The sequence below is a fragment of the Dipteris shenzhenensis genome, chromosome 2, assembly GCF_047967505.1.
Source record: "Dipteris shenzhenensis isolate YYH24624 ecotype China chromosome 2, Dip_SZ_1.0, whole genome shotgun sequence".
NCBI lineage: Eukaryota > Viridiplantae > Streptophyta > Polypodiopsida > Gleicheniales > Dipteridaceae > Dipteris > Dipteris shenzhenensis.
In genome coordinates this window covers 22,078,585-22,103,237 of record NC_141597.1, presented here as the reverse complement: position 1 = coordinate 22,103,237, position 24,653 = coordinate 22,078,585, and the positions used below count along the sequence as shown (strand labels likewise).

The window sequence follows — 24,653 nt, the reverse complement described above, 5'->3', positions numbered from 1 at the left end:
ATGCTAAATGAAAAAGATCTACCAGATTATTATTGGGCTGAAGCAGTTGCTACAGCAGTCTATATAATGAACAGGACTCCCACTGCAGCAATACATGGCATGACGCCAGAGGAGATGTATACTGGTAGGAAACCAGATATTTCTCATTTGAAGATTTTTGGTTGCATTGCCTATGTCCATGTGCCAGATGAGTTGAGGTCCAAGTTGGATCCAAAAGCTGAGAAGTGCGTCTTTATTGGTTATTCTCTGCAGCAGAAAGGGTATAGATGCTATAACCCTTCTACACGTAAGTTCACAGTGAGCAGAGATGTTGTTTTTGATGAGATGAGCAGCTGGTATAAACCAGTAAATGTGATGATTGATGTAGATGCACAAAATGGTAATGCTGCACAGAATGCACAACAGCAATCACAAAATATCAGTGGACCTGGAGTGTCCTCTACCAGTGGTTCACATACTTTGCCATGGACAGGCAGATTGAGATCAGGAGAATCCCCTCAAAGCAATGCAGAGAGTGGTACGCAGGTATCACGAAAAGGGAAAGAGAAGGTAGATCAGCCCATGTATGATGTGAATGCAGGTCACTCTTATGTGGATGGTGAATCCAGTGGCTCAGAACAGAGCATTGATGATGAGTTGGGTATTCCTTCTGTTGTTACACTTGGAGTAAGGAAGACCAGGGATGTTTTGAGAGCACCTGGAAGTGAGCCTATTTTGCGTAGGTCTACCAGGGTTAGGTATCCTGTGGATAGGCTGAAATATGATGGATTTATAGCCATTCACTATGCCTATATGGTCAAAGTGATACAGGAACCAGAACCCACTTCTTTTGAGCAAGCCATGGGAAATGAAAAATGGGAGAAAGCCATGGATGAAGAAATGGATGCCTTGGATGCTAATGCTACATGGGAATTGGTGCCTTTGCCTAAAGGCAAGAATGCAATTGGCTGTAAGTGGGTTTATAAGATCAAGCACAATGCAGATGGTTCTGTGAATAGATACAAGGCAAGATTAGTTGTCAAGGGGTATGCACAGACATATGGCATTGATTATGAAGAAACTTTCAGCCCGGTTGCAAGGATGGAAACCGTAAGAGCAGCCATTGCTATGGCTGCATCAAAGGGATGGTCTTTACATCAGATGGATGTAAAGAATGCCTTCTTGCATGGTGATTTGCAAGAAGAGGTCTTTATGGAGCAGCCAGCAGGTTATGTTCATGCTACTCATCCTGAGTTTGTTTGCAGGTTGACGAAAGCCTTGTATGGCTTGAAGCAAGCACCTAGAGCATGGTCTGACAAGATAGGACAGTATCTTGTCACTATTGGCTTTCAGATTTCCAAGGCAGATTTCTCACTCTATGTGAGAAAAACAGAGAAAGGGATTATGCTGCTGGTCATTTATGTTGATGATTTGATCATCACAGGTGATAGTGATGAAGATATCCTTCATGTGAAAATGCTATTGAGGCAGAAATTTGAGATGAAGGATTTGGGAGAGCTGCGTTATTTCTTGGGCATTGAGGTGATTAGATCACCAAGTGGGATACAGCTCTTACAGAGGCAGTATGGATTGGACATGCTGTCCAAATATGGGATGACAGGCTGTAAGCCTATTTCAGTTCCTTTGGAGCAGAATGTGAATTTGAGCGCAGATGCAGGTGAGCTTCTGGAAGACCTTACTATGTACAAACGCATAGTAGGAAGTTTGATTTACATGACTATTACCAGGCCAGATTTGAGCTATGCTGTTGGGTTGGTAAGTCAGTTTATGCAGGCTCCAAGGAAATCGCATTTGGATGCGGCTAGACGCATACTCAGGTATGTGAAGTCCACATTGCAGTATGGACTATTTTATGAGGCTGGGGTTCAGATACAGTTGCATGGATACACTGATGCTGATTGGGCTGGTAGCATTTCAGATAGACGATCTACCAGTGGATATGTGTTCTCTTTTGGGAGTACTGCAGTCACTTGGAGCAGCAAGAAACAGCCTACAGTTGCCTTGTCGAGCACAGAGGCCGAGTACAGGGGTGCAGCAATGGCTGCATGTGAGGTAGCTTGGTTGCATAAGCTACTCTATGATATGCATCAGTCTACAGATGGGCCGGTTGTCATTTATTGTGACAACATGAGTAGTATACATTTGGCAAAGAACCCAGTCTTTCATGCCAGAACAAAGCACATTGAGGTGCATTATCACTATGTGCGGGAGAAGGTTTTACTAGGTCTTATTGATCTAGTTTATGTCAGCACAGAGGATCAGGTAGCTGACATATTCACGAAAGCATTGGGCGCAGAGAAGCTGCGCAAGTTCAGAGACCTGCTTGGTGTGGTACAGGATTTGGGATTGAGCTCGAGGGGGAGTGTTGAGATATCGAGCTCCACTCGAGATATGCCAGGGTGACCGTTGTGTACTTATGTCACCGACTTGTTAGCTGGAGATGCGGTTGGTACACCGCCCACGAATAATAGCTGGATGACAGCTATCCTTATCTACACTAGTTCGTGGCTCAGTTAGTATGCCACCTTAGTTAGTTGAGTTTGGTTTTGAGACCCACATATAGGGTTCTTCTATTTCTTTGTACTTGAGTTCTTTTGGCTTTCACAACCAAGAAGAGGAAAACTGTTTTCAGCCTCCACCTTTGTGTGTATTCCCCCATTGTGCATGTGAGAAAGCCGCAAGTGAGACTCCTTCCCTCTCTCCCACAATCTTCACAGAGGATGCATGGAAAAATAAAGGGGCAAAGGGTAAGAATTATGGTCGATGATAGTGCAACACATGATTTCTTAAACTACTCACTAGTTAAGAAATTAAAGTTGCTAGAGAGTCCAAGCCCATAAATATGTGGTCTCTCTAGTAAAGGGCAGTGATAAAAAGGTTTGGGACACCATGATTCATGGTGTGGAGGTGGAATTTCAAGGTTATCTGGATGCCTTGGATTTCCAAATTATGCAATTTTATTGGTAAAGAACAAAGATGGCACTATGCATTTATGCATAGCTTATAGGGCTTTAAATAAAATCACATAAAAAATAAGTATCTTGTGCCTCGCATTGATGAGCTCTTTGATCAAGTGCATGGGGCAAAATATTTTTCTAAAATTGATTTAAGATCAAGATATCACCAAGTCCAAATTAGAGAAGAGTATGTCCGTAAGGCATCATTTCGTACTAGATACAAGCATTATCAGTTTAAACTAATGCCATTTGGTTTAACTACTACTCCAACAACTTTTATGACACTTATGAACAATGTCTTTTTTTTTCATGAAAAAGACTTCTATTAAGTATGAAAAAATCCCACGTGAGTAAGCTCGTTGTGGAAATATATCATGCTAGGCATGAGAAAAAACACTCTAGAAGAGTTAAAAATACTCAAAAAGAGCTGGAGAGAAATCATGGTTGAGGCTGAAAATGCCACCTCAACCCTGATGTAGTCTCATAGAAAAAGGGGGACCCCAATATCTCCCAAGCAGAATCCACATCAGCATGTACTGATCTATATCAGGAGATAGGCACATCCTCTAGAGAACAAGACTCAACTAGGTGTAGTCAAATAGAGATGGCCCAGGAAGCATCCTGCCACTCATAAAAAATCTGAGGTCCTGACAAAGAGAACCAAGCCAGTAATCCCCGGGTCATGAAGAAATGAGAGAGAATAAAAGTGTTGAGCATCTTGGCAGCCCCTATCCAAAGGGATTGCTAGAATCTTGAGTACTTTTGCTCGCTCCTCTTTCTTATATGACTTGGGGATCGGTTGCTTGGATTTCTCTTTCAAAACCTTAGATATTTTATGAGAGGCATGACTCTTCTTGGGCTTTCTCGATTTGGCGACACTTAGTTGAGCATGCTCTCTTGATGATGTTCCAGCCTTACCCTTCAAAGTTGTGTGTGCCCCAGTGGATTCCTCTTGGGAGATTATGGCGAGCATTCAGCATGGCATATCTAGAGAGCCAGATGCACAAAGGCGTTGGATGGATTCCAGGTCTACTCCTCTCACACTTTGCCTAGTATTTGGACAGATACTATACATACACTGATGGCCTCTTGGATGAGCATGCAAGGCTCCTCCTAGGCTGCCTCTACTAGGAGGGTTACTTTCCTTAGGGAATGGATAGGCTCCTCCTTCTCGGAGTTTACAGTACGTTTGAGATGGCATTTTCAACCTCAACCATCGTTGTTTTCTGGCTCTTCTGAAAGAGCATTTTTGGCCTTTGACGCCTGATTTTTTAGCATTGCATGTTGTATTTCCAATTTGAGTCTGCTCTTGTGGGTTTTGTTCATACTTAATAGAAATCTTTTTCATGAAAAAAAAAAATCCTTAGAAAATGTCTCTAGGTATCATCTGTCTGGCATGCAAACTTTTAAAAAGTACTTTTATTTCAGGTTAGTCTTGTTAACGTCCTCCACTATTGTGGAACTCTTGTTTTCAAAATACATGTGGCATTTAGGATTCTCTGCAACTTGTCATAGGAAAAAAAGGTTATTTTTTCTTTCCTATGGAGCATTCTCTTTGGTCTTACTGAAACACAAAAGAAGGCCAGAGTAATGCACCAGAGTACAAAACTGATATGCCGTTACACCTTTGCTGTTCTGTTATATGAACTATCTACTTCTTGCTGGCCCTCTTCACTAAAGACAGATATGGCAATTGCCATTATGGCCATAGAATTTTTCTCTGCCATTATGAACCAATCCACTCTTAAGAAGGGTAAAATTAGATATAGTTATAAATATAGTTTTGTACCTCTTGGTAACCAATCTCTTAAACCTTCGTGGCATGTTGTATGTAATGTCTAGACATTTTAATACATAATATTGACCTTTCAAAAGGTATGTGTGCTTTCTTATCTGATTTAATCTTGGAAATTGCAGACCTTTACATGGCTCCAGAAGTCTTTGAACACAAGCCATATGATACAAAGGTTGATGTCTTCTCATTTTTGCGATGATAATGTATGAGGTGTGTAAAATTTTTATCATTCTGCTTGTCTTTGTTTGGGAGAAGGGGGCCGTGAGGTCAATACAAGTCACTTCTACTAAGATCAAATTTGAAGTGATAATTAGGCAATCGTTCAGCTTATGGCTTGGTTTTAATAATGGTAATGTGTACATTCCTGAAGAGATCACTCTCCAAGATAACATGCATTATCTTGAAGAGCAAGGCACAGTTGTTGACTCTGTGCCAACATGAACTTATGAAGAAAGAGAAGGTGATACAACTTTGTGATACAACTTTGTGTTACAACTTTGTGTTACAACTTCTAGACACAACTTTATGTTACAACTTTGTGACACAACTTTGTGTTACGACTTTGTGTTACGACTTTGTGTAACAACTTTGTGTAACAACTTTGTGTTACAACTTTGTGTTACAACTTCTACATGTAGAGAGAGAAGGTGTTACAACTTTGTGTTACAACTTTGTGTTACAACTTTGTGATACAACTTTGTGTTACAACTTTGTGATACGACTTTGTGTTACATGCAGAGAGAGAAGCTCTCCAACTTGTATACATACCCCATAATGGAATGAAGCCCACACTCTTGGGGCATTGTGTTGAAAAAAAAAACAAATGTTGGCTCTTTCCTACCGCTTTCGTAGGAAGAGCTGGGTTCTCTATGTTGCAGGGTTCCGAGGCTTTTTGTCACCTACAGATATATTGGAATTGTCGTTGTAGTATATGTGTAGCTTAGGACCTCGAGTCATGTTCCGGTGAGAGACGTAGGCTTAAGTGTGGTGAGTAAACAAAATGCAAGCATGTGTAAAAGACACGTAAACCATTGTTGCTGGGGTAATAAAGGCTTTCGCCTTCATTGGGGGTTGTAGGGTTTAGGAGGAGTTTAAGGGTTCAGAAGGAGGTTCCAGGGTTTAGAAAGAGTTCAAGGGTTCAGAAGGAGGATCCAGGGTTTAGAAAGAGTTCAGGGTTAGAAAGAGTTCCAGGGTTTAGAAGGGGGTTCCAAGGTTTAGAAGGAGTCCAGGGTTAGAAGGAGGGTCCAAGGTTTAGAGTAGAGTACATGGTGGAGAACTCGTCTCCCTCGTAGATCATGGAGTTTAAGGGTTTAGGAAAGCATAGGAGTGGGAGAGGAAGAAGGTGTAAGAGCATGGGTGAAAGAAGAGAGAGGAGGAAGGAGGAGGAGGGAAGAGGAGAAGGGAGGGAGAGGAGAGAGGAGGAGGAGGAGGAAGGAGGAGGAGGAGGAGGAGGAGGAGGAGGGAGGAGGAGGAGAAGGAGGAAGGAGGAGGAGGGAGGAGGAGAGGGAGAGGGTGGGTTGCAGGGTTGGAGGAGAGGGGAGAAGGGTTGCAAGGTTAGGACATGCTTTTGGACGTGCAGTGCAAGGAAGCATGGACACTTGAGACAAATGCTTGGAATACCAACGTAGACTCAACACAATGCCCCAAGAGTGTGGGCTTCATTCCATTATGGGGTATTTATACAAGTTGGAGAGCTTCTCTCTCTGCATGTAACACAAAGTCGTATCACAAAGTTGTAACACAAAGTTGTATCACAAAGTTGTAACACAAAGTTGTAACACCTTCTCTCTCTACATGTAGAAGTTGTAACACAAAGTTGTAACACAAAGTTGTTACACAAAGTTGTTACACAAAGTTGTTACACAAAGTTGTTACACAAAGTCGTAACACAAAGTCGTAACACAAAGTTGTGTCACAAAGTTGTAACATAAAGTTGTGTCTAGAAGTTGTAACACAAAGTTGTAACACAAAGTTGTATCACAAAGTTGTATCACCTTCTCTTTCTTCATAAGTTCATGTTGGCACAGAGTCAACATACTCCCGGATCCATTTTATTACCCGTCCTCGGGTTATGGCTTATTTTGATTTCAGAGTTGGGATGCCATGTGCGTAATTCAGTGGCTATTTAGCTTGTGGTATGCGAGTCGTTCCTGCTGTAATTCTTTTGCACCACACAATTTGTAGTCAATAGTCAAGAAACTGATCTCCTCTTAAGGAGGGGTAGATGATTATGATTGCCAGAGGGGATCTCGTTGCTGAGGTTGCGGACGCTGCCATCGAATCTTCTTGGGAAGAGGTTTGGCGGGGGTCTCGTTGTTGAGGCTGTCATTTCTTGCTATCTTGCATACATGTTGGATGCGATTGCACCCGTAGCATTGAGCTTGTAGATAATTAGTATGCAAGTTTGATATTTTTGCATATAGGAGACGGGGCTGTGATGTTTGGCGGGGGTCTCGTTGCGGAGGCTGCAGACTCTGTTGCCAATTCATCTTGAGTTTTGGCATAGCTTTGTGTACTGCGTGTGAATTCATTGCATGCTTTGAGAGTATGGAATGAAAGTGTGTGATACTATTTTTTATGCAATCTATTATGTGCCTATGCAAAATCATGTGAGTGCATGTGATGTGTCTAACTATATGCTTATTTGTGGGATTCGATAGGGAAACTAAGACTCAAACATCATTAATGTGCAAAAAACGTGCATATGCAGTGAGTGTGCGTGTAACAATCTAGTGCAAACTATATGTGCAAACTATATGTGCAAAAACGTGCATATGCGAGTGAGTGCTTGTGATACAATCTAATCCTAACTAAGGAAGACTTGGTTTCCCAAATCTTCGTTTTTGTCGGGGATGGCTCGCGTGTTGATGTAGTAGCGCTTCAGTCGGCTCCCGTTTATTGTTGTGTTGAATTGGACTCCATCAAGTGTTTCAAGTAGCACAGCTCCAATGGGATTCATCTTTCGTACTCGGTAGGGTCCTTGACCTAGATACTTCAGTTTTCCCTTGTGTACTTTGGCATTGTATAACAGGACTAAGTCGCCTTCCTCGATGTCTTTATCTTTCAGATTCCTGTCAAACCATGCCTTTCTTCGACGTTTTTCTGCTGTCATGGCATGATAAGCGACTAGTCTTGTCTCTGTATGCTTTTCCAACTGACAGAGCCTTTCTTTCAAGGACTCATGATCACCCATGCGTTCCTGTATTGCGATGCGTAGACTTGGTATTACAAACTCGAGTGGGACCACGGCTTCAAGGCCGTACACCAATTGAAAAGGTGTGTTCCCTGTACTGACCTTGAATGTGGTTCTGTATGCCCATAAGGCTGCATTCAGTTTCTCTGCCCAATCAGAACGCTGCGGTTCTACTACCTTGGTGAGGATATTGCATATGATTTTGTTTGTGGATTCTGCTAGTCCATTCCCTTGGGGGTAGTAGGGTGTGCTTTTTCTATGAATGACCATGAAGCCAGACAAGAGTTCTTGGATTACCTCATTGACAAAATGTGTGCCTCTATCCGACACAATTTCAATGGGGCATCCGAATCGGGTGATCACATGTTCGTACAAGAATCTTGCTGTGCTTTTGGCATCTGCCTTTCTGACTGCCTTAGCTTCAGCCCATTTTGTAAAGTAATCAGTGGCCACAATGATGTAGCGTGCCTGTGTTCCTTTTGCTGCTGGATGTATGGGACCCACATAATCAATCCCCCATTTTTCAAATGGCTGTTGTGCAACAACTGTTGTTAGGGGATTGAAGTCTTTGTGTTGTGGTTTAATAGTTCGTTGGCAAACATCACAGCCTTTTACATATTCATAGGCATCTGCCCACAGTGTTGGCCACCAGTAGCCTGCGAGGAGAACTTTTCTTGCTGTGGCTTCCCCTTGGAAGTGTCCTCCTGCAATGCCTTCATGGACTTCACTCAGGATTGGTAGGATCTCATGAGGCATTACACATCTTCTTAATATCTGGTCCTTGCCCATCTTGTATAGTTGTCCTGCAATGAGTTGATAGGGTGCAGCTTTTAGAATCAATTTTCTGGCATCTACTGCTTTCATGTCAGGGGGTGGTCTTCCTGCCATCAAGTACCCAATGATATCTCCACACCATTCTGGAACAGCATCTATTTGAAATAGTGTGGCATCTGGTAAATCGTCTTCTACTCCAGTGGCTTCTTCTCCTGTCTTGACTCGAGACATGTGATCGGCAATGTAGTGTTGGGCACCCTTGCGGACCACGATTTTGAAGTTGAATTCTTGCAGCAAGAGGAGCCATCTGGTTATTCTTCCTGTGGTACACGGACGGTTCACAAGATATAGCAATGCTTGATGGTCGGTGTAGAAGACAAAATCATTTGCAAGTAGATAGTGCCGAAATTTCTTTACACTATACACCATTGCTAGGGCTTCTCTTTCTGTGGTTGTATAGTTGATCTCTGCATCATTGAGTTGTCGACTGGCGAAGTAGACGGGGTAGTCTTTCTTATGTTCACCAGGTTGACAAAGCACACTCCCAATTGCATACTTGGATCCATCAGTATGAACATGAAAATCAATATCCCAATTGGGAGATATAAGGATGGGTGCTGTGATTAGGCGCCACTTTAAAAGCTCAAAGGCTCGGTCGCACTCTTCGGTCCATAAGAACTCCACTAATAATTTGTAAAGAGGTCTAGCTATCATGGCATACCGCAATATAAATCTTCTATAATAGCCGGCATGTCCCATAAAGACCTGTACACCTTTGGAATTTGTAGGAGGAGGCAATTCCATGATGATTTTGATTTTGTCCATGTCAGTTGCAATCCCATGTTGAGAGACGATGTGTCCCAAAACAACTCCGTGGGTGACCATGAACTGGCATTTTGTTGGATTTAGGGAGATGCCATACTCCCTGCATTTGATTAGTACTTCTTCCAGACATTTGAAGTGGTCCTGTTTGGTTGAATGGATGCACAAATCATCCAAGAACACCTGTAAAAACTTATTCAAAAATGACTTGAAAGCTGTGAACATGACTCGCTGGAATGTGGCTGGGGCATTACAAAGGCCGAATGGCATGACTCTATATGCAAAAATACCCCATTCTGTAGCAAATGCTGTTTTTGATTGATCTTGAGGAGCAATTTGCACTTGGTTATAACCACTGAAGCCATCCAAGAAGCTATAAATTTCGGATCCTGCCACCTTTTCCAACACTGTTTCTGTTAAGGGAAGGGGGTAGTGATCCCTTATTGTGGCGGCATTCACATTTTTCAAGTTCACGCATATTCTGAGCTTCTTGTTGCGTTTAGGTACAATGACAATGGGGGAAACCCAATCAGTGTGCTCGATCTCGTAGATGAATCCGGCATCTAGGAGTTTTTCCAGCTCGTCATAAACCATGGTGCCATATTTAGGATTTGTGCGATAAGGTCCACATACCTTAGGGCGAGCACCTTCCCTTATAGGTATCGTGTGCACTGCCACTTCTGGTGAAATTCCTTTCATCTCTTTGTATGACCATGCTAGGCAGTCACGGTATTCCATTAGGAGGTCTTTGAGTTTGCTTTCATCTTCTTGACGGAGCTGTTTCCCAATGAAAACCAACTTTTCTTCCTCCCCTTCAAGGGCGAGGTCTATTGTGCGTGTTTTTGCCGGTCCCTCATAGATTGGAGTTTCTCCAATGCTATCGGTTTCTTGAACTTCAGATTCTCTGATTGGTCTTGGCATTGCTATTGGTGCACTGCCACTTGTATAATTCTTAAAGTATTCCGGCACTTCTCGAAGATCGGCCTCTGATGGGGTTGAACTAGCCTGAGATGTGTCATGAGTACTGGGTGGCATAGTTGCATTTAGTAATTTGTTAGGCTCTTCTTTCCTTTCTTTTTCTGAAGTCTCTGGATCAAGCTTCATCCGCACATGTGGCTTATATTTCCGAAACTTCTTACGTTGGGAACTGTGGGGTAACTTTTCCACTGGTAAGGTGTTTCCAAGTAAGGTTTCATGTGCTGCACATACTCCTTCCAGTCCCTCAGGGGACCATTCAAGAGGTGGTGGTATTGATTTGGAGGGAACTGACTTTGCAAGGTACAATTCGACAATCCTTGTTTGGACTCGTTCGAATTCATTGAAGTGCTCGGCCTTGGCTTTTCTGCGATTTCCTCCTGCAGCTTTCTTGCGGGATCTTCTACTGTTATTCAACTGTGGAGGTTCAATTTTTGGGAGCTCAACTGCCATTAGGGCATGGAGAATGGCTAGGTCATTATCAAAGATTTGATCTTCAATTTCAGTATTCGCAGCCTCTGTTTCAAGGTCCCAAGGAAAATCTGAATCATCATTGGTATGGGTACCTTCTTCAGGTTCATTATCCCATTCGAGGTCAGCCATAAAGAATGGCATCTCTAGATCGATTGGTTCTTCATGTGTCGGTGGAGGATCAACCTGTAGTGTGTTAACATCTATCTGTGAAAAGATGGGGTCTAATGAATGGCAGTTGTCAATGGTTGCCAATGTTTGTATCCAGTTATTGACATTGCTTTGTGAGTCACCTGCTATGGCATGCTGTTGCAAGGGATCTGATTTGCTCGAGATTGTCGTGGAAGATGTGTCATCCAATGCTCTAGGAACAATGGGTTTAATAGCTCCTGTCCCCACATTCACCCTGACTGCAGTGTCTCGATTCTGGATTGTCAATCTATCCGTTCCCCAGTCATGGAGGACTGATGCTTCTCGTAACCAAGGACGTCCCAGTAAGATTTGATAGGATTTTTTGGGGAGATCCAAGATTGTGAATTGAAGGGAAAAGCGGACTCCTGCGATCTTTGTGGACACACCATTCACTATTCCCAAGGGTTTAGCCCGTGAATCATCGGCAAGGCGTATGTTGAAATTAGCCTTTTGCATTGGTGGGAGACCCCATTCTTCGTAAAGCTCCTTTGATAGGACATTGACACCTGCGCCACCATCCACTATGGCTTGGATTTCATTATATGCCTTGTGGATCAAAGGCACAGTGATGTTGCGTATGTCATCTTTCTCACCCATCCGCACAGGGATATCATCAATGTCGTTCATAGGTGGAGGGGGATTTGCGAGTTCAATCCATCCTTTGAAACTCTCCCAGAGATTGGGACAATTTCGTAAGAGGATTCCGATGGGAATGGACACAGGGCAACTCAGGATGCTAGAGAGTGCAGCTCCTTCAAGTTGACGGGGTGGTACATTCTGTTGTGGAGTCTGTTGTTGGAACAAAGGCTCGAGTACAGTATCAATACTTTGTTGGGCCAAGTCATGGAGTGGGTCTTGAGCTTGTTTCTGAGCCTCAAATTGAGCTTGTTCATTTTGGACCCATTGCTGAAGTGCCTGAAAACGAGCATTCTCCACCTCTGCATTCGGGAATGGAGCTTCTTTTATTCGAGGCTCGGGAGTTGATGTAGATGAACTCGGCTGCTCATTGCTTGGCGGAGGTGGAGGAACTTGTGCTTTCTTTCTCAGAAGTCGCTTCGGTTGGATCGGAATGATAGGGTCCTTCGTAGCCGCTTTCTGTTGGCGTGTAATTACATTGATAGGTTGTGACCTTAGACTTGCCGGTCCCAGACTTTGATGGTCCACCCCAATGATGCCGATGGGGACGTCGGGCTTAACCTCTGTTTGTTCTGGGACCTTATTTTTCATGGGACAATCCATACAGGCATGTCCTATGCCACAATCTCTGCAGAGTGGTTGGAAAGTGGCTGGGCTACCGCGATGAGGGCATTCTGCGATTCTATGATTTTCTCCACAACTGTAACACTTGATTGGTGCGCGAAATGTGTTGGGTCGCACTTGATTTGCATAGACTGGTATTAAACCCTCTGCACCTTCGACGTAGTACACTGGGTACTCTGCTTCATACTCAAATAGCGAGTCGACTTCCTCGGCTTGTAATTGATGTATTGGAACTGCCTGAGGAGCTGGATTTGCTGCTCTTGGATACGGTCGTGGATTCGTATTCCTGAGTAGTTGGGGGACTTGTGTCCGAACGGGTACAGGATTTAGTCTCGGAGCTGGGGGTGCTTATGCAAGTGCCGGTTGCCTGTATACTGGCATGGGTGCCGCTTGGTATTGTGGTGGTCGAGGCGGATTGTTGCGCATGTTAAAGATGCAACTGGTCTCATCATGGCCGCCGACGACACAGATATGGCACCACAACCGTGGCGGTGGATTTGCTTGTGCAGTGATTCTTGCTCTTAGGACTGGGCATTCATTTGCTGTATGATTTGCCAAGCAGTGTGGGCACCAGACATTTTCTCGCCGTGGATATGTTTGAGTTGGCGGCTGAGACAAGTGGAGTTTTTGATCCATGGCCTGCATCATATCTTCTTTCAATTTCAAGGTCATGGCCTCGAGGCGATCTTCATTGGATGTTTCGGCAGTGTCCTTTGATTTACCTTTTTTCGAGCGCTTATCTCGTGTATTTGATCTGGCATCATCACTACTAGTGTCTGAATCTGTCATGCCATCTTCGATGTCAATGGCTGCCGCATGAGCAGCACTGAATGTTTCATAGCTACTTATCTTTTTCATCTCCTTGCGGATTTTCTTTCTGAGGCCTGCTATGAACCATGCCGTGAGGTGCTTTGCATCTGGGCGTGGGTCACATTTGGCGATCAATCTCTTCATCTTTCCTAGGTATGTGCGTACATCTTCCCTCCGGCCTTGTTCGATCTTGCTGAGTTGGAGAGCGGGATCATCTTGTAGCCTTTCCGTTTGAAAGCGACGTTTGAATTCGGTTTGAAGTAGGTCCCATGTGGCACGTTCTTCCACAAGAAGGTCGAGGTACCATTCTGACGCCTCATCAGTTAAGGCCATTGGAAACCAAGCCACCTTAGTTTCATGGGATTGATCACCACCTGCTCGACATGCGGCATCAAAATGTTGGAGGAAGCGAGCAGGGTCTCCCCTACCATTATATTTGGGAAGTTCCAGTTTTCCCAAGGGGCGTCGGCCGTGATTGTTGTGATTTCGTCGATTGAAGAAGTTGTCAGCCTCGGCATCGAGCTCAATGTCCCCATCATGCTCAGGACGACGTCTAGCCATGTTGGGGCGTGGAGGAGTTAGAGGAAGTTGGTGAACCTCAGGGGGGGATTCGGGGTAGAGGATTGGCGGGGGCGGTTGTGGCAGTGGAGTAATTTGCGGATTGGGCGAGCGTTGGAGTCGAAGTCGTTGGCCGGAACGTAACTGCATGCAGATGGTGCGTGATTTGCCAAGGGGATCGCTACCCCAAGGGCGGGCGTGGAGGTGGTGTCGTTAGGAGAGTTAGAGTGATGTTAATATGTGTAGGGACCGTCGTGTTAATAATGTGCCTAGGATTGTCCTACGTGTGTAGGGAAATGTGCCGGTGCAGACGGATCGTTAATCGAAGGTCGCGGCGTGAAAATACGAGTGAATAAATGCAAAATGAGGCCCACACGGGGGCGCGAACGAACGTGTGCTAGGGATGCCGAAATGGTGTGCAATGGGCTGGAAAAATACCCCGTAACGTGATGTTTCCGTGTGTGAAATCTGGGTTCAAACGGGGTTCAATTTGGGTCCCAAACGGATGAGTTTCGAGGGGTTAAAGGAGGGCTAAATTTGGCGTTTGGGGGGTCCTAATGGTGGTGTGAATGGACTTTAAGTCCAACCGAGGGGTTGAAACCAAGTGACTCTAGTTAAGGTAACTAACCTAGATTTGTCCAGTTTTTGTAACTAACTAATTTGACTAACTACAGTTAGTTTCTGACTAAAGGTTAGTTGGGCTAACCTAACGGTTAATAACTAACCGATGTTAAACTAACCTAACCTAAATACACTAACTAATGTAAGTTAACTAATTAACCTAGTTATCCTAACCTAACTAACCTAACCTAGCTGTAGTTAAGACTAACCTAACTAAGATTAGATGTAACCTAGGGCTAGTTTTAGGGTTTTTTTTTTTTTTTTTTTTTTTCCGGGGTGGGGGCGTTGTCGACGGCGGCGCCCGGGGGGGGGGGGGGGTTTCGCAAGGGGGGTTGCGCAGGGGAGGAGGAGGGGGTTGCGCAGGGGGGGGGAAAGGGGTCTGCGAGGGGGAGGGGGAGGGCGAGGGAGGGTGAGGGGGTTGCGCAGGGGAGGGCGGGGGGTTGCGAGGGGGTTGCGCGAGGCGGGGCGGGGGTGGCGCGGGGTGCGGGCGGGGTGGCGTGGGGTCGCCGCCGCGGGGCGGCGACCGGGGTAGAGGGCGCGGGCGGGGGCGCCGCCTCAGGGGGGCGCTGCGCGGGGGCGATAGGAGGGCGCGGGCGGGGTGGCGTGGGGTCACCGCCGCGGGGCGGCGGCCGGGGAAGAGGGCGCGTGCGGTTGCACCGCCTCAGGGGGGCGCTGTGCGGGGGCTTTGCGCCGCCTCAGGGGGCGATGTTGAGAGACGATGTGTCCTAAAACAACTCCGTGGGTGACCATGAACTGGCATTTTGTTGGATTTAGGGAGATGCCATACTCCCTGCATTTGATTAGTACTTCTTCCAGACATTTGAAGTGGTCCTGTTTGGTTGAATGGATGCACAAATCATCCAAGAACACCTGTAAAAACTTATTCAAGAATGACTTGAAAGCTGTGAACATGACTCGTTGGAATGTGGCCGGGGCATTACAAAGGCCGAATGGCATGACTCTATATGCAAAAATACCCCATTCTGTAGCAAATGCGGTTTTTGATTGGTCTTGAGGAGCAATTTGTACCTGGTTATAGCCACTAAAACCATCCAAGAAGCTATAAATTTCGGATCCTGCCACCTTTTCCAACACTGTTTCTGTTAAGGGTAGGGGGTAGTGATCCCTAATTGTGGCGGCATTCACATTTTTCAAGTTTACGCATATTCTGAGCTTCTTGTTGCGTTTAGGCACAATGACAATGGGTGAAACCCAATCAGTGTGCTCTATCTCGTAGATGAATCCGGCATCTAGGAGTTTTTCCAGCTCGTCATAAACCATGGTGCCATATTTAGGATTTGTGCGATAAGGTCCACATACCTTAGGGCGAGCACCTTCCCTTATAGGGATCGTGTGAACTGCCACTTCTGGTGAAATTCCTTTCATCTCTTTGTATGACCATGCGAGGCAGTCACGGTATTCCATTAGGAGGTCTTTGAGTTTGATTTCATCTTCTTGACGGAGCTGTTTCCCAATGAAAACCAACTTTTCTTCCTCCCCTTCAAGGGCGAGGTTTATTGTGCGTGTTTTTGCCGGTCCCTCATAGATTGGAGTTTCTCCAATGCTATCGGTTTCTTGAACTTCAGATTCTCTGATTGGTCTTGGCATTGCTATTGGTGCATTACCACTTGTATAATTCTTAAAGTATTCCGGCACTTCTCGAAGATCGGCCTCCTCCTACAAATTCCAAAGGTGTACAGGTCTTTATGGGACATGCCGGCTATTATAGAAGATTTATATTGCGGTATGCCATGATAGCTAGACCACTTTACAAATTATTAGTGGAGTTCTTATGGACCGAAGAGTGCGACCAAGCCTTTGAGCTTTTAAAGTGGCGCCTAATCACAGCACCCATCCTTCTATCTCCCAATTGGGATATTGATTTTCATGTTCATACTGATGGATCCAAGTATGCAATTGGGAGTGTGCTTTGTCAACCTGGTGAACATAAGAAAGACTACCCAGTCTACTTCGCCAGTCGACAACTTAATGATGCAGAGATCAACTATACAACCACAGAAAGAGAAGCCCTAGCAATGGTGTACAGTGTAAAGAAATTTCGGCACTATCTCCTTGCAAATGATTTTGTCTTCTACACCGACCATCAAGCATTGCTTTATCTTGTGAACCGTCCGTGTACCACAGGAAGAATAACCAGATGGCTCCTCTTGCTACAAGAATTCAACTTCAAAATTGTGGTCCGCAAAGGTGCCCAACACTACATTGCCGATCACATGTCTGAGTAAGACAGGAGAAGAAGCCACTAGAGTAGAAGATGACTTACCAGATGCCACACTATTTCAAATAGATGCTGTTCCAGAATGGTGTGGAGATATCATTGGGTACTTGATGGCAGGAAGACCACCCCCTGACATGAAAGCAGTAGATGCCAGAAAATTGATTCTAAAGGCTGCACCATATCAACTCATTGCAGGACAACTATACAAGATGGGCAAGGACCAGATATTAAGAAGATGTGTAATGCCTCATGAGATCCTGCCAATCCTGAGTGAAGTTCATGAAGGCATTGCAGGAGGACACTTCCAAGGGGAAGCCACAGCAAGAAAAGTTCTCCTCGCAGGCTACTGGTGGCCAACACTGTGGGCAGATGCCTATGAATATGTAAAAGGCTGTGATGTATGCCAACGAACTATTAAACCACAACACAAAGACTTCAATCCCCTAACAACAATTGTTGCACAACAGCCATTTGAAAAATGGGGGATTGATTATGTGGGTCCCATACATCCAGCAGCAAAAGGAACACAGGCACGCTACATCATTGTGGCCACTGATTACTTTACCAAATGGGCTGAAGCTAAAGCAGTCAGAAAGGCAGATGCCAAAAGCACAGCAAGATTCTTGTACGAACATGTGATCACCCGATTCGGATGCCCCCTTGAAATTGTGTCGGATAGAGGCACACATTTTGTCAATGAGGTAATCCAAGAACTCTTGTCTGGCTTCATGGTCATTCATAGAAAAAGCACACCCTACTACCCCCAAGGGAATGGATTAGCAGAATCCACAAACAAAATCATATGCAATATCCTCACCAAGGTAGTAGAACCGCAGCGCTCTGATTGGGCAGAGAAACTGAATGCAGCCTTATGGGCATACAGAACCACATTCAAGGTCAGTACAGGGAACACACCTTTTCAATTGGTGTACGGTCTTGAAGCCGTGGTCCCACTCGAATTTGTAATACCAAGTCTGCGCATCGCAATACAGGAACGCATGGGTGATCATGAGTCCTTGAAAGAAAGGCTCTGTCAGTTGGAAAAGCATACAGAGACAAGACTAGTCGCTTATCATGCCATGACAACAGAAAAACGTCGAAGAAAGGCATGGTTTGACAGGAATCTGAAAGCTAAAGACATCAAGGAAGGCGACTTAGTCCTGTTATACAATGCCAAAGTACACAAGGGCAAACTGAAGTATCTAGGTCAAGGACCCTACCGAGTACGCAAGATGAATCCCATTGGAGCTGTGCTACTTTAAACACTAGATGGAGTCCAATTCAACACAACAATAAACGGGAGCCGACTGAAGCGCTACTCCATCAACACGCGAGCCATCCCCGACAAAAACGAAGATTTGGGAAACCAAGTCTTCCTTAGTTAGGATTAGATTGTATCACGAGCACTCACTTGCATATGTACGTCTTCGCACATATAGGTAGCCTCAATCGATTTTACCTAGAGCTCAGGATTGGTGAATGAGTTCTAGCTGCCCTATGAAAATCCCAGCAAAAAAAGCATATAGTTAGTCCCTACTTAGCTACTAGGTCACGTGCACTCACACGCTTTCGCTTAGACACATAGATGATTGCATGAATAATTGTACAACACACTTTCATTCCACCCTCTCAAAAGATGTATTAAAAAATTAAAAAAAAAAAGATCTCTCTCCCACACCCACACAGAAAGGTCATACAGGCATGCCAATCAATGTAATGATCAATGGTACACTACCTGTACATGGATGCAGGTTCAGAAAAGATGCCGCCACTAAAGAGGATGCGCAGAAAGAGCCCACCACCTCAACCACGAGACCCCCTCCCGAGTTCGCAGCCATCTACATCCTCTCAACCACGGAGACCACAGGCGTTCGTGGTCCAAAGCGATAGCTCCGAAGAAGATTCAGTGCATGCCCAAGCAGAACAAATGCCACCCCAGTCACAGCCGGCGTGCACAACTGTTAACAAGGCCCAATCATTGGAACTTGTCTGGCCACCCACCTCGACTTATGCTCTTTCCCAGGAAGCAACATCTTACTTAGAGCAACGGGGTCTAGGCAATTTGCATGAGAGCCTCAAATCCTTGGAGGATAGTCCTATCATGACCACCTACATTAAGGACTTTCTCCACTCTTACTACTCCAGCAATGCAACGGATGGCAAGTACGGTACAATCACTGTACAGCAGAGCCCACTGAACATTATCCTCGACAGTACAGTCATTCAAAGGGCTTTCTCTCTGCCAAGGCAAGGTGGCGAGTACCCTAAAAGGTCTGCGGATGCAAAGTTTATCGAAGTACAGTCTCTCCTCACCAAGGGTACCCTGATCCATAGAGATGGCATCTTGCTTCGCACAATCCTTGACCCTCATCTCAAGGAAGCAGCACAATTTCTATCCACCATCCTGGGAATAAAGAACGGCAAGGAACGCTCCCTTCCACTCCGCACATTTGTTTTGCTGAGTAGGAAGCTCAAACAAGACTGGGTCCAACACTTCGTCATTTTCTTTACCAAAAAACTCGATGGTTCTTCAGGCCCGAAATGTAAAATTCCGCACTTATTGGCTATCATCATCAAAAAGGAACTACAACAAAGAGAAATGACTCTGCCCCAGTCTCCAAAGCCAATTGAGGAGTTGGACATACCCTTCTCACCAGTATGGGAGCCATCATCAACTGCTCCAGCTATCACATTGATCAGTACAGATGCCTTAACAGAAGTACCTATTCTGGAAAGCAGGATTGCAGAATTGCCCCAGGAAATGCTTCAGCTCGGTGCATAATTGCAACCACTAAGTCTCCCCCAACAGCACCCACCCGAGCTCGAGACAAGGTTGGCACCCGAACCTGAGGAACGATCAGCACCAGAGCTTGAGACCACATCAGCACTCGAACCGCCCATCGACGTCATGCCAGTCGATCAGCCCCAAGGAGAGCTCGTGCCAGATCAGCAGTATGACTATTGTCCACAAGGGAGTGAAATGCCATTGGAACAACCTCCCCCAAGTACTACAGAACCCTCGGGATGGGTACATGGGCACCACTTGTATCAGCAATATCGCCAGACCTCATTACCATCTGTCATTCTCCAGCATCAAGCTAGCCAAATGATCCAAATGTCCGAACTCTTCACTAGCTTGGCTAAGGAAGCATATGCAAGAGAATTGGAAAGGCAGACGGCATTAGAAATCGAAGACCAATTCCAGGCAATCGCCATCGAGGTCAAGGCTCTTCGGGCACAGATAGATGAGAAGGAGGTAGAAGAAGTGCACATGAACCAGGCTCTCCAAGCTCAAGAAAAGGCCGTAAGGGATGTGACCTCCAATCTCCATCAAAGTCAAACACAGCTGACTGCAGCAGTAGAAGCAATGGCAATCCTACAGACCTCCTATAACTCCCTGACAACTGCACATGCGCAACAAACAGAGGAAGTGGCACAAGCTCGACTCACTCTCATTCACAAAGAAGACGAGCTCCAGGAATGCAAGGACAAGCTAGAAGACATGCAACAATCTTTGGCAGTACGTGCCTTTAGCATTGATGAGCTTACAAGGGAATGCCGACTCTTAAAAGACCAACTTGCTACTGTTCAAGAGGCCAGCACTTTACAAGCCCAGTTCTTGGACCAATGGTCCAATACCACTGAAGACATCCCTCAACAGGCAAAGGTCACCTTGCAAATGAAAAAACTTAAAGAGGCATACACAAGCATCTACCATCAGTACAAAGAAAAGATGAATGAGATGCACTCCCAAAAAATAGCCATCTCCAAGCTTGAACTCCAATTGCTAGTGCATAACAATGAGGCATTGGAAGACAACACCAATGACGGCCCACTACAACCCATGCAAAGGCCATCCCTATTATTTGCACGGCATGACATAACGGGCATCCAACCCATGCAGCTGATCATCCCATCGCACCAGCAAAAAGAAGTGTCAGACGATGACAAGGCCTATCTCACATCCAACTTCCCATATCTAACCACTCTTTCTACCAACATCATAACCTCACTTCCCCTTGCTGCTGCCACCCTCTTAACCTTCCCCGAGCTCCATCCTAACATCTATTCCCTCCATCGTCTCTTTGCTCATGCCTCTCACCATTTTCAACTCACCCAACAGTCCCAAACTTACGAGCCCCTCACACCTAGCTTTTTCCCCTCCCTTGCTAATCCTACCCTTGAGGATTACCAAGCTGCTCAAACCATTTGCCCATTTCTTCCCCCCCTCCCCTCTGCTCCCCCTTCCGCCACTATCACTCAGCCATATTTCTCCCCCATGTCCCCTGCTTCTCTCCCGGCCCCGTCATCACCTCCGACACTTCTGGTGCTGCCATCAGCAGAAAATGATGCAGTATTTGATTTTGAATATCAGGATCCGGATAATCCAATTCGTACACCCATGCCAAGTTCCAATGATGAGTATGATTTTGATGAGATACCACTTCCCAGTAACCCCATCAAGGAATTTTGGAGCAAATATCCTGATATGAAAACTCGCGGTGGATGGACCCTGGGTAACTTTCCTACCAATCTTCGTCAGCACCAAATAAGTGAAGCTTGGATTAGCAAATTGGATCCACAACCTGATTGGCGCCGTCCCAAGCTCTTTGATGTAAGCTTCTTAAAGGAGTACTTACGGGCACCTCCATGTCTCAGAACCCATCCCAAGTTCTATGCAGTTCCACGGCGTAAAAGATGGGAAGCCAACATACACACTTTGGCTGAAGATCGAGTCATTAATTGGCCAATGATCGAATCCTACTCTGGTGTAGAATGGACTATCCAAGGCGCCATGATCCGAGCACTTCAGCAGCATGAACAAACAATGCGCGGCAACATTGATCGCTTCCTTCGCCAAAGTGCCATATTCTGCAAAACATTAGCATTAATTCTGGAAGTCCCATGCTACCTTGATTCCCATTTGCCTCCACTCAGCTTTAATCCCAATGAACGGATTGATGCTCAGAAGCAGACTATACCAAAGAGTGATCTTCTTGGAGGCACGCCACATATCTCTGTTCGAGCAAATGGTGGATACAGGCTACCTGGAAACTGCGCAAAAATTGTACGGTGCTAAGGCTCTACAGCAGGACCGTCTGGCACGACACAAGTTCCACAGCCACTGGACTAAAAACATGGCAACCCAGGTACGTGATCGCAATAAGCCATAACCCGAGGACGGGTAATAAAATGGATCCGGGGGTATGTTGACTCTGTGCCAACATGAACTTATGAAGAAAGAGAAGGTGTTACAACTTTGTGTTACAACTTCTAGACACAACTTTATGTTACGACTTTGTGTAACAACTTTGTGTTGCAAGTTTGTGTTACAAGTTTATGTTACAACTTTGTGTAACAACTTTGTGTAACAACTTTGTGTTACATCTTCTACATGAAGAGAGAGAATGTGTTACGACTTTGTGACACAACTTTGTGTTACAACTTTGTGATACGACTTTGTGTTACATGCAGGGAGGGAAGCTCTCCAACTTGTATAAATACCCCATAATGGAATGAAGCCCACACTCTTGGGGCATTGTGTTGAGTCTACATTGGTATTCCAAGCATTTGTCTCAAGTGTCCATGCTTCCTTGCACTGCACGTCCAAAAGCATGTCCTAACCTTGCAACCCTTCTTCCCTCTCCTCCAACCCTGCAACCCATCCTCTCCCTCTCCTCCTCCCTTCTCCCTCCTCCTCCTCCTCCTCCTCCTCCTCCCTTCTCCTCCCTCCTCCTCCTCCTCCTCTCTCCTCCCTCTCCCTCCTCCTCTTCCCTCCTCCTCCTTCCTCCTCTCCCTCTTACTTCACCCATGCTCTTACACCTTCTTCCTCTCCCACTCCTATACTTTCCTAAACCCTCTAAACTCAATGATCTACGAGGGAGACGAGTTCTCCACCATGTACTCTACTCTAAACCTTGGTACCTCCTTCTGAACCCTGGAACTCTTTCTAACCCTGAACTCTTTCTAAACCTTGGAACCTCCTTCTGAACCCTTAAACTCCTCCTAAACCCTACAACCCCCAATGAAGGCGAAAGCCTTCATTACCCCAACAACAATGGTTTACGTGCCTTTTACACATGCTTGCATTATGTTTACTCACCACATTTAAGTCTACGTCTCTCACCGGAACACGACTCGAGGTCCTAAGCTACATATATACTACAACGACAATCCCAATATATCTGTAGGTGACAAAAAGCCTCGGAACCCTGCAACATAGAATACCCAGCTCTTCCTACGAAAGCGGTAGGAAAGAGCTAGACACAACTTTATGTTACAACTTTGTGACACAACTTTGTGTTACGACTTTGTGTTACGACTTTGTGTAACAACTTTGTGTAACAACTTTGTGTAACAACTTTGTGTAACATAAAGTTGTGTCTAGAAGTTGTAACACAAAGTTGTAACACAAAGTTGTATCACAAAGTTGTATCACCTTCTCTTTCTTCATAAGTTCATGTTGGCACAGAGTCAACAACAGTACTTAACTTTGTCTTTTCTCTGATTTGACAGATGTTTAAAGGCGGACCCCCTTTCAGTGACATGGATCCATATGAGGCTGCAAAGTGTATGGCTAAAGAGAACCTGAGACCAAAATTGCGTGCTAAGACCTACCCAGCAAGAATGAAAGAGTATACAGACAAACCCTGTTCAAGATGATCGCTTTTCATGTGCCTGTGAATTTGCTTTTGTTTGGCTAATAACTGTTTGTCATTGAAGGTTAACAACAAAGTGCTGGAATGGCAAGAAAGAAGAAAGGCCTTCATTTACTTTGATCTTGGAGTGCTTAGAGCATGTAAAGCGTGAGATGCAGCAAAGTGATGGTTATTATTGGCCTTTTTAATGAATGAGCCCAACATGCCCTCTCGCGTTCAAAGTTGAATGTCTATTCTTGATGCACGAGGAGGCCTCATTTTTTCAAATCATGAATCAGAATGACCTCTAATTCAAGGTTGGAGGCTTCTGAAAGATGTACATAAATTAGACTGAGTGAGAAGTGGGAGCAATACAGAAATTTGCCAGGCTCATGTATCCTACATGTAACATAACTTGGGGCCAGAGTTTGTGACGGACCCTTTTTCAACATAGTTATTCCAACAGTCAAGGTCCTACTATTTTGTATCCTTTTCTACACCTTCAAGGCCTTTACACACAGCCACCTTTGCTCCCCTTGCTCTTCAGCTTGGCCGCTCGAGCTCTCCATCTCCTTGTCTTGTTGATCCCATCTTCTTTAGCTGCACCGTTGTTTCCTCGTTGCAGTTCTTCTCCTCCATCATGCCTATTCTTCTGAGTTGCCAATCGGAGCTGGTGCCAAAGTTTGTGCCAGTCGCCCCTACATTGCGGCACTTGTTCTCTATCCGAGCTTAGCTTCTTTGTTGTCACTGCCTTGCGTCTTCGTCGAGCTGACCTCGACGAGCTTTCGCCTTGCAGAGCTGCCTCGAGCTTCTTTGCTCCAAGCTGGTTGGTCGTCTTCTGCAAGCTTTGGATGCCAAGCTCTTTTGAGCTTCTTCGTTGTAGTAGCTTATCTTTCGAGCTTCTTGCTTACTAACTTTTTTCTTCCACCTTGCATGATAACTTTTCGTTGTGCATAGTTTCTTTGATGTCATGTGTTGAGGCATGATTCGCTAGGGTCTTGCTTGCATTAGACACTTATCTTTCTAAAAAGAAACCTTATCATAAAGGTTCTCTTGAGGAGTCAACCTTTAAAGTTTCTTTTGAGTAGTCACCCTTAGGGTTGACTGGTATTTTTATGCTTAATATCCTTCTTTTAACCATTAAACTCCCTTGGTACTTGAAAAATTGCTAGCTTTCACTTTTGCTTCCTTTTATATGTATATAACCTATTACAAAAATTTACGTGTTAAAAAGATGATAAAGGATCGCTCCTTATTTAACACTTGTAATTTATTTTTAGGGAGGGTGTGGATGACCCCCCTCACCTAATTGTAATTCCTTTAGTTTTATGTAGTTCTCGTCTAGTTT

General features: G+C 45.0%; 1 pseudogene across 1 annotated transcript in view; it reads left to right on the top strand.

Moving 5' to 3' along the window:
- LOC147904482 (serine/threonine-protein kinase VIK-like) overlaps positions 1-23,683 on the top strand; it is a 57,655-nt pseudogene extending 33,972 nt beyond the window's left edge. Inside the window, exons 5-7 of the transcript XR_015542891.1 lie at positions 4,875-4,962; positions 23,184-23,302; positions 23,391-23,683. The product of XR_015542891.1 is annotated as a serine/threonine-protein kinase VIK-like (transcript). The remainder of the gene's footprint in view (positions 1-4,874; positions 4,963-23,183; positions 23,303-23,390) is intronic.
- The last annotated feature ends 970 nt before the right edge of the window (positions 23,684-24,653 follow it).